We start from the raw sequence: 14803 nt of genomic DNA, 5'->3' as shown, positions 1-14803 counted from the left end.
AAAGAGAACTTTGGAAGAGAAGGTTCAGAGGATTCTTACCAACTGTGGTCTTTAAAAAGAAGAGTGGGATGTAGGTGTAGGGTGAGGGGAGCTGCTGGGAGGAAGGGCAGCCCCAGTTTACTACCAAGAGGCTGAATTCCACCTTAGCCCCCCTTTCCTCACTTATTCCCCAGGTCCTGAGTGCCTCACCCCCTTCTTGGGATCCTCAGCCTCCAAGCTCCACGCCTCCTTCTTTTCTCTTCATCCAAGAGATGTGAGTGTGTTTGGGGCCTGAAAATCCTAGGGAGTGTGGGACCAACAGCATAAGAGAATGGGTAAGAGAATGGGGCCTAGAGAAGTTGCTTCGTCTGTAATGGTGGGGTACATTCTTCTGAACCCTCAAAGAGAAGACCTCCTCAAGAGATATGCTCTCAGATGCATCCAGATGGAAGCCTAATGATCTCTGAGTTGCAAAAAGGAAGAGAAAAAGAGGGTCCAATCTCTTTGATCACACCCAGGTATCCAGGGTGGGCCGTACCACTAATAGGACAAAAGACCCCTTCTCAGACCTTCTTTGCCAGAATTAGCTGGACCCCATAAAGCATGACTGACCCTAATTGTTTTATGAGCCTTTATCCTCAGGACTAGAAAATTACTGGAAGTGCCCTGAAGGCACAGAGTCTCTGGAAGCTTATGAAATAGGACATGCTAGACTACTATGATCCAGCCCGTGCACCCAAAGAGCATGGAAACACATCGTAGCCTAATTGAAATATCCTGCTCTACAACCACTGCTATATAAAAACTCAAAGACCCAAACCCTCAGGGCTGGTGCATATCTCTGCACCTAGGCCTTTCCCTCTCATGGGAAAGTCAAATAAAAACTTTAGCCCAGCCTGGTATGGCTCAGTGAATTGAGTGCCAGCCTGCAAACCTAAGGGTCGGCGGTTCAATTCCCAGCCAGATTCTCAGGAAGGGGCGTGTGAGAACCTAGCCAGGTTCCCAGTAAGGGGCGCATGCGAGGCAACAAACAAGTTTCTCTCTCTCCCTCTCCCTCTCTTTCTTCCTTGTCTCCTTCTGCACTGTAGGCTTCACCACTCCCCCAGGAAGAAATGCAAGGACTTGGTGGTGAAGCTTCCTCCACAGCCCAGAGTGGGCAGCGCTCTGGAGTCTTTCAGCCCTGAGGCTGTTTCTTAGGGGGCTGAGGAGACACTGCTCTGCTGTTTCTCAGACTGGAACAACAGTACCATCCCAGATGCCCTAAGGAAATATGGCGGTGGTGTACAACCATCATTCAGATATAGTCGGAAGCTTGACATTCGTCCCTTCCAGCTGATCTTAAGGACGTTGCTCTGACAGTACTCAGTGATATGTCTGCTGATTGGCCTCTTGGTCTGCACTCTAGGATTCTGTTGCTAGGTAACACTTGGCTGGACGCTGGCTTCTTACCTCCCCAGAGGGCCACGAAGTGGCTTACAGCGGCGCAAAGAGCCAGCCTTAGCATAGTCTGGGAGATTCTACCTCAGCCTCTCAGGTTCCGCTGACTCACAATGCCTCTGAGAGCTCGTCCTGAGAGAAAACAATTCCGGGAAGCTGAGCACATTTATGGACTTGTACACGCTCGACTTGAGGGCAGAGAATAAGAAAATTGAGCTCTGACCGGTGTGGTTCAGTTGGTTAAGAATGCCTGGAGCGTCTTCTGTAACCAAAAGGTTGCGGGTTCAATTTCCCATTGAAGCTAGGTTGCCGGGTTTGGTTCCCCTGTCCTTGGGGGTGGCAACCAATGATGATTCTCTCTCCCTTCTGACTGGCCCAGGTTTAAAGTTCAGTGGCTTTTCTACTGATTTAATCACTAGGGATTTCCCTTTTGAGCCGGCATGGCCTTGGAGGGCTCACACACGCTTCTGGGATAGAAGTCCCTGCCCATCATGATTTACAGAAGCACTCTCTTCTCTTTTCTCCACCGATTTGAGGGCTGAGTAGACAAAGTCAGACTCTTATTCATTGTTGCGCTTAAGAATAATTGTAGTAAAAATAAGAAAAACAAAAACCCACGCAGTGCTCTGGGAATTGTGCAAAACACTCCAAATACATTCTATAATTTTAATACTGGAGACAAACCCATGAAGCTGATCATATCACTTTCCGAATGGGGGCGCTCATGCTCAGTCCAGTAAGAAATGCAGAAACAGAGCTAAAGTGAGTCAGCAATAGAATCCAATGTATCTGACTTTGAAGCTCAAGTATCCTCATCATCATGCTATACAGCTTCTCTTCAGCACAATAGTTCAAAAATAAGGAATGAAATTTTTTTTCTTTGCTTTCCCTTTGTCCCTGTGCCACCTGTGCCACCCTCCTCCCAATGCCCAGAAAGAGACCCTCATTCCATAATTAACTACCTTTACAGATATGAGGTACAGGACCTGCTCTTGCCTTGCAGTCAGGCAAAACTATTGAGCCCCTGCCTCTCTACCTCTTGGCATCTGTGTAATGTAAGCACATTTCTTCACCTTGCCATTGTAAGTTTCTTCATTTGTGAAATTGGGATCATACTATCTACCTCACAGACATGTCACCAAAATTTAAAACAGTTAACTGTCCAGTGTGAGACCTATGGTAGGCAGTTAGTTAACTGAGAGAGATGGAACTTAGCTAGCAAGAGGGATGCTGTTGGTTCACAACCTGGGAACTTTCCTAGGTGAAATCTAAAATTGCTTCTCATACACAGAGGTTAAGGAGAAACCAAAGAAAGAGGCAGACTATTCCATATTGATAGGTGGCAGGTTTAACAGGCCATGGAAGTTAAATACAAAGCTTGTCTTAGGCGGCTGCAAGACGAGTTGGTTTCCACCCATGCCCACCAGAATCTTAAAAGTTTATACAGAGGCCTTAATAGGGTTCAGTCACCTATACTGTCCAAATGGTCTCAACAACACATTGCTTTCTCAAGGCTGTATCCTTGAAAATGGCTCCCATTGTGGGACCAGTGGGCAGAAGATATATTCCAGGGACAGGAGAGAGGGTGAGGAGTCTCCAATTGCTCAGGTTGGGCTCACAGATCAATCAATAGTCATGTTCTCTCAAGATTCATCCATGTTTTCACAAACAGCAATATTTATTTCATTTTTTATGACTGAAAAAATGTATATATGTATCATTGTATATATGTATCACATTTCTCTTTCTAATTTTTATTGTATTTTTCCATTACAATTTAAGTCCTCTTATACTCCACTCCCCCTCACTATAATCACCCACCATTGTCCATGCCCATGAGTCCTTTTTTATTTTTGCTTAATGCCTCCATCCCCAACCTTAGCTGTCCTCTCCCCTTAGCTGTCATCCTGCTCTCTATCTAAGAATCTGCCACTGTTTCACTTGTTCAGTTTGTTCATTAGATTCCACATATGAATGAAATCATATGGTATTTGTCTTTCTCTGACTGGCTTATTTCACTTAGCATAATGTTCTCCAGGCCCATCCACAGTGTCACAAAAGGTAAAATTTTCTTTTTTTTACCTTCTTTTTTCTACAGCTGAGTAGTATTCCACTGTGTAAATGTCACATAGTTGTTTTATTCATTCATCTATTGATGGACACTTAAGCTGCTTCCATATCTTGGCAATTATAATGAACATAGGGGTGCTTATGTTCTTTCAAATTAGTGTTTTGGGTTCTTTAGTATATATTCCCAGAAGTGGGATCACTGGACCAAAAAGCAGATCCATTTTTAATTTTTTGAGGTACCTCTATACTGCTTTCCACAGTGGCTGCACCAGTCTGCATTCCCACCATCAGTGTAGAAGGGTTCCCCTTTTTCCATATCCTTGCCAACACTTGTTGTTTGTTGATAGCCATTCTGACAAGTGTGAGATAATATCTCATTGTGGTCATTTAAAAAATATTTTTATTTATTTATTTATTCATTTTTATAGAGGGGAAGGGAGAAAGAGAGGGAGAGAAACATCAGTGTGTGGTTGCCTCTCACACACCCCCAACTGAGGGCCTGGCCTTCAACTCAGGCATACACCCTGACTGGGAATCGAACTGGTGACTCCCTGGTTTGCAGGCTGGCACTCAATCCACTGAGCCACACCAGCCAGAACTCATTGTGGTTTTATTAGCATTTCTCTCATGATTAGCGATGTTGAGCATCTTTGCATTTGTCTATTGGCCATCTATATGTCCTCTTTGAAGAAGTGTGTATTCAGGTCCTTTGCCCATTTTTTAATTGGATTGTTTGTTTTTTCAGTATTGAGTTTTGTAAATTCTTTATAAATTTTGGATATTAACCCCTTTTCAGATGTATTGGCTCATATGTTCTGTCATTCTGTGCATTGCCTTTTTTTTTTTATTTTGGGGGGTATTTTCCTTTGCTGTGCAAAAACTTTGTTAGTTGAATATAGTCCCATTTGTTTATCTTTTCTTTTGTTTCCCTTGCCTAGGAGATATAAGTCATGTTCTCTTGATGACCTCCTCCAACAGATGCTTTCTAGCATGTTCTATTATCTTGAAGCAGGTTTTTTTTTTTTTTTTAAACACCACATGCATGTAATTTTATTTCTTGGAGAAGCCTTAAAGGTTGGGGATGTGGTTTTCACCCCCACCTTCTTCTGGTCCTATCCCATGGTTAATTAGGTATCTTCCACTCCCATATCTCCGGTGCCCACCCCCTTCACTCTCCCAAGCTGATTCACCTAGACTTGTGGAAGATATCTGGGTAATGATTAACTTCAGGAAGATATCTCTGGATCTGGATCTAAAACTAAGACTCAAGCTCTTTGCTGCTTCTTAACATATATCTTGATATTTGTTCTGCCATTGAGGGCAGTTCTGCTGATGCTAATTCAGCTAATGTCCTGTGACAGTTGAATAGGGACCTGCACCTCATGCACAAGTAGTGAGAAATTTCTGGGTACTTCTTTTGTGGCTAATCAGTTCCTAGATTCCTAGAGAAGCAACGGCCACACTCAGGGAAGAGGTAGTAAGGCCATGTACTTTGGGTGAAAATCCAAGGTAGAGTTTGAACAGGCCAGAGACAGTCTAAGCAACATATCTGACACAGGGTTTGCAGTGGGAGATTAACATAGACCTGAATAAAGATTTCAGGTTGAAAGGTTAGGGCACAGTGAGCGTCAGGCCATGGTTCTTTGTCTCAGGATGAGACACCTGCTGTGGCACTGGAATCCTTATCTCCCAATGTCTCTTGACTTTTGGTCCCTTCTTTCTACATCTTCCTCCCCTTCATTTCTTCTGGAAAAGAGCGAGAACCTCAGGACTTGGGCTGTAAATGGTTTTAGTCCATGAGGCTTTTCACATTTTTGGAGGGATGAGGATGAGAGCAGTGGGAAAATTCAAAGACTTGAGCCAGACCTCCCTTGGACAGTTGATTAAGAGAGGTAGATCCTCAAGCTCTCACACCTGGCTCATAGTCCTATAGAATCCTGGGACCACTGACCCTTCACCAAGAGTCCCTCTTGTCCATGGAGATTGATAAAACCACCTCAGGCAGGGGCATTGTTCCCCACCTGTGAAAGACCTTCCTCCTATACTCCTCACCAAGAGGAACCTTCTAGGAACTCCCTAGGGCCAGCTCAGGGAAAAAACAAAACAAACAAAACAAAACAAAACAAAAAAACCAAACCAGAATCCTGAGATCCTGAACCTGTAGAGAAACTACTTCAAGATCCTTTATATTTCAGGCTTATAAAGGCCTGAGATTAGTAAACATGAATATTCAGGACAATGAATATTCAGGACAGTGTAGCTTGAAAGTTAAAAAAAAAAAAAACCCCACTAGATCTCAAGATCATTTTAATGAGTAGCACATTAAAACCCTGATCTTCACCTTGGAAGGGATGTTGAATGTTGACTAACCTTGCACTCTCTCACTCCAGCCAAAGGATATGTATCCCAAGCTTCAACACTTAAGTCATCTTTGGGCCCCTTTCCAAAGAGCTCCTGTTTCATTGAGAATCCTTGTCCCTCATTAGCAAGGGACTCAACCTCTCTGCCTTAATTTCCTCATTTGTTAAATGGGCATAATCATTTCTTTCTCTTAGGGATGCTGTGAAGATTAAATGAGAAGCAATGAGGTTCAGTATGTGCTGAACAAAATTTACTTCCCTTCCCTAACCCCACATATGACTCTCCATAGCATTCACTGGAGAAAAGATGGTCAAGAGTTATTTTTAGAAATCTATAGTTATATTGTATATTCCCCAAACCTGGAAGCAACCTGGTGCCACTTGGAAGCTGAGAGAATGGAACTGACCCAGAACAGATACTGAAATTGCACTGGTTAGTTCTTCAAAGGGAAATCTTTGTCAATGATGGGCCCTTGAGGTCTTCCAAAAAGTCTCAACAGGCTCCTTCGGTACCTGCATTCTCTTTGGGATCCCCAGCTCCAGAGGACTACAGACCTCAACTTACTGTTTTATCCACAAGACAGAGGTGCTTTTAAATTCTGGGGATGAAGAAAGGAGTTGACTTCTGGCAAGATGGAGGCATAGGTGGACGCACCGTACCTCCACGCACAACCAAGATTAGAACAACAACAATTCAGAGGCAAAATAACACCCAGAACTGATAGAGAATTTATCTGAATGGAAGTCGGACAGACAAGAAGTTGAAATAGACCCATTCATCCAGACCGGTAGGAGCGGAGGAGAGGAGCAGCTGAGTGCGGGGTGGCGGCGTGGGGAGAACAGGGAGAACTGAGCGCACGAGGCAACCGGGAGCACATAAGGCATCTGGGGCGCACAAGATCGCAGCGGGTGGACCCTGAGTACGCAAGTGGCAGCTGACGGACCCAGCGAGGCAGCGATTGTGGACCAGGGCAGAGCACACAACCCAGGATCCCAGAGAAGGGACTGAGGTCCCAGGAGAACGGAGCTACCGCCATTGTTCCCTCCCGCCCCCGCCCCCAACCCCACATACAATGTCACAATCTAGCGACTGGGGTGCCCAGCCCCAGTGAACACCTAAGGCTCCGCCCCTCACCGTAACAGGAGCGACCAGACCAAAAAAAAAAAAAGAGAGAGAGAGAGAGAGAGAGAGAGAGAGAGACATGTCTCAAACAGAAGAACAAATCAGTGCCCCAGAACTCATCATTTTAAGCAACCAAGAGACAGCTAACCTATCAGATGCACAGTTCAAAACACTGGTGATCAGGAAGCTCACAGAACTGGTTGATTTTGGGCGCAAATTAGATGAAAAAATGCAGGTCACCATAAAAGAGATGAAGGAAGATGCACGGAGAACCAATAGTGATGGGAAGGAACCTGGGACTCAAAACAATAGAGTGGACCAGAAGGAAGAAAAAAACAACCAAACAGGAAAGAATGGAGAAATAAGAATTCAAAAAAAATGAGGAGAAGCTTAGGAACCTCCAGGACATCTTTAAACGTTCCAACATCCGAATTATAGGGGGTACCAGAAGGGGAAGAGGAAAAGCAACAGATAGAACACGTATTTGAACAAATAATAAAGGAGAACTTCCCCATTCTGGCAAAGGAAATAGACTTCCAGGAAGTCCAGGAAGCTCAGAGAGCCCCAAAGAAGTTGGACCCAAGAAGAAACACACCAAGGCACATCATAATTCCATTAGCCAAGGTAAAAATGAAGGAGAGAATTCTAGAAGCAGCAAGAGATAAGGGGACAGTCACCTACAAAGGAGTTCCCATCAGACTGTCAGCTGATTTCTCAAAGCAGACCTTACAGGCAAGAAGGGGCTGGAAAGAAGTATTCCAAGTCATGAAAGATAAGGACCTATATCCCAGATTACTCTATCCAGCAAAGCTTTCATTTAGAATGGAAGGGCAGATAAAGTACTTCTCAGATAAGGTCAAGTTAAAGGAGTTCATCATCACTAAGGCCTTATTTTATGTAATGTTAAAGGGACTTATCTAAGAAAAGAAGATAAAGAAAAAACATGTATAGTAAAAGGACAGCAAACTCACAATTATTAACAACCACACCTAAAGCAAAACCAAAAGAAACTAAGCAAACAACAAGAACAGGAACAGAACCACAGAAATGGAGATCACATGGAGGGTTAGCAACAGGGGAGTGGGAGGAGGAGAGAGGGGAAAAAGGTACAGAGAATAAGTAGCATAGATGGTAGGTTGAAAATAGATAGGGGGAGGGTAAGAATAATATGGGAAATGTAGAAGCTAAAGGACTTATAAGTATGACACATGGACATGACTAAAGGGGGGAAGTGGGTGGGAGAGGGTGTACAGGGTGGAGGGGAGTGAAGGGGGGAAAATGGGACAACTGTATTAGCATAATCAATAAAATATATTTAAAAAAAAAGAAAGGAGTCAGAGTTAGTACAGAAGTCCTAGAAGGGGGCATGGCACAATGCAACAAGGTGCTATTAGAACAATTTTATGTTAAAGAAAAAGGTTCAGGAAAATTAAATGGTTTTCCCATGTCCACACTGCATGTAAGAAGAAATGGAGTGAGTCAGGATCAGAATCCAATTCTGCCTGACATCAATCCCCAACGCTAAACCATTGTGAGGCATTGAATGTGCTACCTCTGTGACACACAGCTTTAGGGCCTCAGCAGCTTGGTTTGTGGGTAGAGGGACAAGACAGAGTATCTTTGTTCCAGGCCTCACTTTTAGAAAACTGTAAAATTTAAACTTTTGATTTTATCCTCAAACAAGTAGTCTGGACCCAGAGACCATCCTAGATCTCACCCTATTTTGGCTTTATGCATTATTTTTCTCTTATAATTATTTTATGAGTAGTACAATTACATTGCATCAGTTTGCTAAGTGTGTGTAGAAAATACCACTATTTTAGGTTTTTGTTTTTCATTTTTTAAATATGATGGCAGCTGGAAAAAAAAAAGTAAAAGGCTAGGACCTCTCCCAACTTTTTCATTTTTTAAAGATTTTATTTATTTTTAGAGAGAGGAAGGGTGGGAAAAAGAGAGAGAAACATCAATGTGTGGTTGCCTCTGGAGTGCCCCTTACGGGGAGACCTGGCCCACAGCCCAGGCATGTGCCCTGAATGGGAATCGAACCAGGAACCCTTTGGTTTGCAGGCCATCACTCAATCCACGGAGTTTTTAAATAGACACATGATGGTCTTGGTCAGCAGTCCCGTCTCCTTCCCTCTCAGTGATCCTCCTCATTCCAGTCCCCTGGAGGACCTCTCACTTTGGATAAGGATCCTAAGAAAATCACTTGAAAAACTTGGCGACATCAGCTTCACCACTTATTTCCCTAACGCAGTGACGTCCTTTCCCTGGTAGGCCAAGTTAACCTTACTAAACCAGGCACAGGTTGGGATCCTCTTCTCGCACAGGGACCAACATAAACTGAGTGCCGGTCCCCACAATTGCCTTGGTTGATAGCAGCAATCAGAGGCCTACACCAGGTGCGATGATTGGGCCTCGAAGGGCGGGGGAGGTTTGAATGGCGCATGTGTAGGTGTAACCTGCAGACAAGCCCTTAGTGGTTCTTGTGGGGCAAGTGACCTGGGTGGCAGAAGGAAAAGCCAAAGCAGGAAGACAGCTCAGGGGTCTGCAGGACTCAGGGACTGCACCTGCAGCCACCTCTTCTAGCTATGCAGTAGCCAGAGTGCTGGGGGAGAACCAGGAAGCTCTCCCTGAAACTCGGTGGCCAGGGTGAGCCCTTTCCATCCCTGGCTCAACCCCAGCTGCACTGCGGGAGGAGGTTGAACTTCCCACTGGAGAGCTCAAGATCTAGGCTAGACTCTGTAGGGGTGGTACTCAAAATCTGGGTGAGAGCTTGGCACTCACGAATCTTCAATAATAGTCAACTTTTTTCTTCTAAAATAGGGGTGTTGATCCCTAGATCATTGTGAAAAATACCTATAAAGACCAGCCCTTGTAGTAGTAAAAAAAAAGTATCAAACTTTATATGAAATGTCCAAAATAGACAAACTTCTTTCTGTAGAAGTGGGAGCCAAGAAAAGGGCAGAATGGGAAGTGACTGCTAATGAATGTGAAATTTGTTTTAGGGGTGAAGAGAATGTTCTAAAATTAGACTGTAGTAGTGATTATATACAAAAAGCCATCAAATTGTACTACTGAAATAGGTCAATTATGTCACATGAGCTCTATCTTAATAAAGCTGTTTTTAAAATGTGTGAAAGTTTGTAACTTCACTGAAAAATTTAGGGCATTCTACATATTACAAAATTTCCCCATCTATTATCTCATTTTCCCTCCACCCAATCCTTTAAGGTGATCAGCATTTGAGAAACACAAATAATTGGAGGGCAGAAGGGACAGTGAGACATGGCCTGGAGAAAAAGAGACTGAAGAAGGCTTCAGGGAGGAGGTTCTATTTGAGCTGCGTACTCAAGGATGATAGAATCTGGATGAATGGAGACACAATTATGTCCTAGAAGATGGGAAAGCATAGGACATATATCACAGTAATAATTGGATCAGTTTGGCTCTAGCATAGAATATTTGAGGAAGAGTTTTTGCAAATATCTGGGTAAGATCATGCTACAGAAAATGAACATTATATTTGCAGCTTGATAGGCTGGGTAGGGACAATTCAACTCTGATATTAATTATCTTTGTGACATTTAGTAAATCACTTTACATCTCTGAGCCTCAGTTTAATTATAGTTTCTACCTTGCAAGGTTGTTGTAAAACTTAAATAGCACTGTTAGGGGTTGACTTGTGTCTCTATAAAGATATGTTCAAGTCCTAATCCCTAATGCTTTCAGAATGTGACCTTATTTGGAAATAGAATCTTTGTATATAGATGTACTCGAATTAAGACAAGACCACACTCGATTAGAGTGGGCCCAAATCTAATATGACTGGTGTCCTTGTAAGAAAGGAAAGCAGACACACAAAGCAGACATAAGGAGACACCATGACTGCAGAGGCAGGATCAGAATGATGCAGCCAAAGAATGCCGAGGACTGTTGGCTACTACTGAAAGCTAGTAAGAGGAAAGGAAGGATTCTATTCAGGGTTCAGAGGGAACATGGCCATACTGACACCTTGATTTTGAACTTCCAGCTTCCAGAACTTTAAGAGAATAAATGTCTGTTGTTTTAAGTCACCCAGTTTATTGTGCTTTGTTATGGTACCCCTAGGAAACAAATACATGTAGCATATGGTAGGCATTCATACATGTTTCCCTAAGAATTGAACTAGCATTTTGATCTTCACACTGCAGGCTGCAGGGAGGTACTAAGTACTCATGAGCAAAGGAAATACACAGTTTTAAGATTTGAAAGAGGAGAACCTGGGGATAAGAATAAGGGTTTTGTTTTATTTTTTTATTTTTTACTTTTTAGGGTTTTGCTTTAGTTCATCGACTGGAGAGTAAACAGGGGTTTTGTCTCAGGATGGTTCCTTCCAGAAACTTCTGTGGTCTACTGTGTTCTAAAGGAATGACACGGTCTGAGAAAATTCTTAACAGATTTCAACCTAGTAAACCACTCTCTTGAAATTAGTCCAGGGAAACCAAGGGTTGGGTCCCAGATTCCACTTCATGGTTTCCTCCTACTTTATTTGTTAAAGCTCTGCTCCTTGCCCTGGATAGGTAGCTCAGCTGGTTATAACATTGTCCCAATACACCAGGGTTGTGTGTTTAATCCCTGGTCAGGGCACATACAAGATTCAATCAATGAATGCATAAATAAGTGGAACAACAGAACTCTCCATTTTTTTCTCTCTCTAAAAAAATCATTAAAAAATCAATAAAATAATAATAATAAAAAAAGCATTCCTCCCTTCATTCCTTCAGCAAACTTCCTTCTCAAGATGGAAGGATGATTGATACTTTGTCCTTTCCAAGACTCTCTAAGGCTGGAGAATGCAGTGGAGTGTATAACTGCTCTCTCATTTCTCCTGCATCCTCACTCTCTCTTGAGTCCTTCTCTCTGCCTTGACTTAGTTGTTCCAGGTGTGCTTTGTTGCTTTTCTGTCACTGGCTACTAGACTGTATCTGTTTTTTTCATTGCCTGCCCCACCTAGGACGTAAATGTGTGCCCCTGCTCACTGCAAACACATTCCAACAATGCTTCTGACTCTATTCCACTGTGACAATTCTCTCCAAATCCTGCTAACCTCCTCACTAAAACACTGCCATTTTCTTCCACCAGGCAGTCCTATTCAATGAAAAACAGCAGCTTAAAAGGCATGAGGGACATATGGGGAGAAACTGAATTGTGTGGCTTCAGGGATAGGGCTGAAGGGTCACCTGCCATTGTTCCTGTGTATAGTCCTCCTCCCACACAGCTTGTGTGTGCAGGTGCAGGCAAGCACCAAATCTGAACCTGCATTAATGTGGTAAGTACCACTTACCCAACCCTGGTGTCTTCCTGTGACCCTGGAACACCCAACTCACATACTGTCTAAGGATCTCTCAGCACCTTTCCACACAGGCAGCTGGCCTTGGCTCATGCTGGAATTTCCTAAAAACTCTCAAAGATCAGGACCCAGGAAAGCGAGAGCAGGCCTTGACGTGCCCTGTGCCTCTTACTGTGCAGCTCCAGGCCTGGCACTGGTGTCAGCTGGCTTTGGTTTGCAGCATGGCCTCTCCCACATGCCTCTGGGCCTAACACAGTCAGCTACCAACTGCAGATACTTTTGTAGCTCCTACTAGGTGGCCCAGGGTGGGCACAAGGAGCAGCTGACCTTGGCCTGCAATGGAGTCCCTCCCAGTGGGCCTCAGAACCAACATGCCTGGTGGCCACCTTCAGGCCATAACAGAGCACCTCCAGATTAGCTCCATAAATGGTATACTCAAAAGTTGATCTCAAAAGGCATCAGAGCCCACTGGGGCAAATCCCACTCTGCTAGGTCAGCACCTACACAGCAGTTTGTCTGGGGTGGTCATGGCTAGTCCCCACAGTCAGTCAGTCTGAGGGTCGACTCTATCCACTGATGCCCCAACAGCAATCAAGGTTCAACAACAGGAGGGTGCACGCAACCCACACAGGGACACCTCTGGAACACCAGCTCAGGTGACCAGGGGCGACTGTGTCCCTGTGCCCTATAGGACACCTGTATAAGACCACCCTGCCAAGATTGAGAGATATGGCAGATCTACCTAATATATAGAAACGAACACAAAGATGCAGCCAAAATGAGACAAAGAAACATGTCCCAAATTAAAGTAACATGACAACATTCCAGAAAAAGAACTAAACAAAAGGGAAATGGGCAATCTCCCAGAAGCAGATTTCAAAACACTGGTTAAAGAATGTTAAATGAACTTAGAGGAAGAATAGATGAACTCAGTGAGAACTTCAACAACGAGATAGAAAACACACAAAAAAGGACATGGAAACCATAAAAAGAACCAGTTGGAAGTAAAAAAAAAAAAATAAATGAAGAATACACTAGAAGGAAACAACATATGATTAGATGAACGACAGGATCAAATCACCGATTTGGAAGACATGGTAACAGAAAACACCCAATCAGAACAGTGGAAAGAAAAAAGAATTTAAAAAATGAAGATACTTTGCCCTGGCTGGTGTGGGTCAGTGGACTGAGTGCTGACCTGAGAACCAAAAGGTTGCCAGTTCAATTCCCAGTCGGGGCACACACCTGGGTTGTGGGCCAGGTCCCCATTTGGGGGTGCACAAGACAACCACACATTGATGTTTCTCTCCCTCTCCCTCACTACTCTGTCTCTGAAAACAAAATATTGGAAAAAAGCCCTAAATATACATATATACTTATACATGTTTATATATGTGTATAATACCCCCCAAGGATATGTGTTTATTAATTTTAGAAAGAAAAGGAGAAACATCAATGTGTGTGAGAAACATCGATTAGTTGCTTCCCATATGCGCCCCAACCAGGGACTGAACCTGAAACCTGGGTATGTGCCCTGACCAGGGATTGTACCCACAACCTTTTGGTACATGGGATGATGCTCCAACCAACTGAGCCTCCCAGTCTGGGTAGCACTTTTGCATATAGGGACAGAAACTCCAAACTCTTATGGCACCTGTGTATCCACAGGACATAGCATACAAGAGCCACAAATTTTGTTGATGCAAACCAGAGCAGCAACCCAAACTCATCTCAAGGCCCTAAAGCCACATCCTAATCCAACCTACCTGGCTGATCTGGAGCTCAGGCTACAGGCTTCCAGAGAAAGGTACTGAGAAGAGCAGCTGGCTTGGGGACCAGAAGAAGACACAACTCTCCAAGAGGAAGAAGAAGCAGTTTTTATCATCCTCTTTTTACATGTAGCCTGAGACTTAACTTATTTATCAGGCACATTTAGATGTGATTTCTCATTTATCTTGATTTTCCAAGTCTATTTTGATATAGGCATGGCAGGGTTTATTGTTCTCATTTTACTGAAGCCAGGGAACAGTTAAGCAGGTGGGAGATGCAGAATCTAAAAGGGCCCAGGGTCCCTTTAGAACAATACACTGATGTGCCCTAACAGCTAATCTCCAGGCACATTACCTGCCTTACTGGAGGCTGTGTGGGGCCTCCGGCCGCACCTTAGAGTGTGAACACAGGTGGTGGGTAAGTTAGGGGTTATTGAAATGGTAGTCACAATGAGGGCAGATGTAAGACCTTGAAGCTATGAAGGCTCACAGTTGTTAGCCTGGGCTGGGGGCCAAGACACCAGATTCTGCTTTAGACTTCAATTTGATGAACTCTAGTGCCCAGGTTAGGGTTATAGGGCTGGGCCCTCCCTACCTTATTTCTCAGTTTCAGGCCCTTTCTTTAAGGAAGACTACTTCCTTTGCCCTTGGTGTTGAGTTCTTCAAGACACCTAGAGAATTAAAACTCAGATCTGGCAGCTTTTCTTGGGCCTAGGAAGCACCTGTATGTTTA

Source organism: Phyllostomus hastatus, unplaced genomic scaffold (assembly GCF_019186645.2).
Source record: "Phyllostomus hastatus isolate PE091 unplaced genomic scaffold, TTU_PhHast_1.1 phas_contig_64, whole genome shotgun sequence".
Classification (NCBI taxonomy): domain Eukaryota; kingdom Metazoa; phylum Chordata; class Mammalia; order Chiroptera; family Phyllostomidae; genus Phyllostomus; species Phyllostomus hastatus.
Note: the sequence above shows the minus strand (reverse complement) of the source record.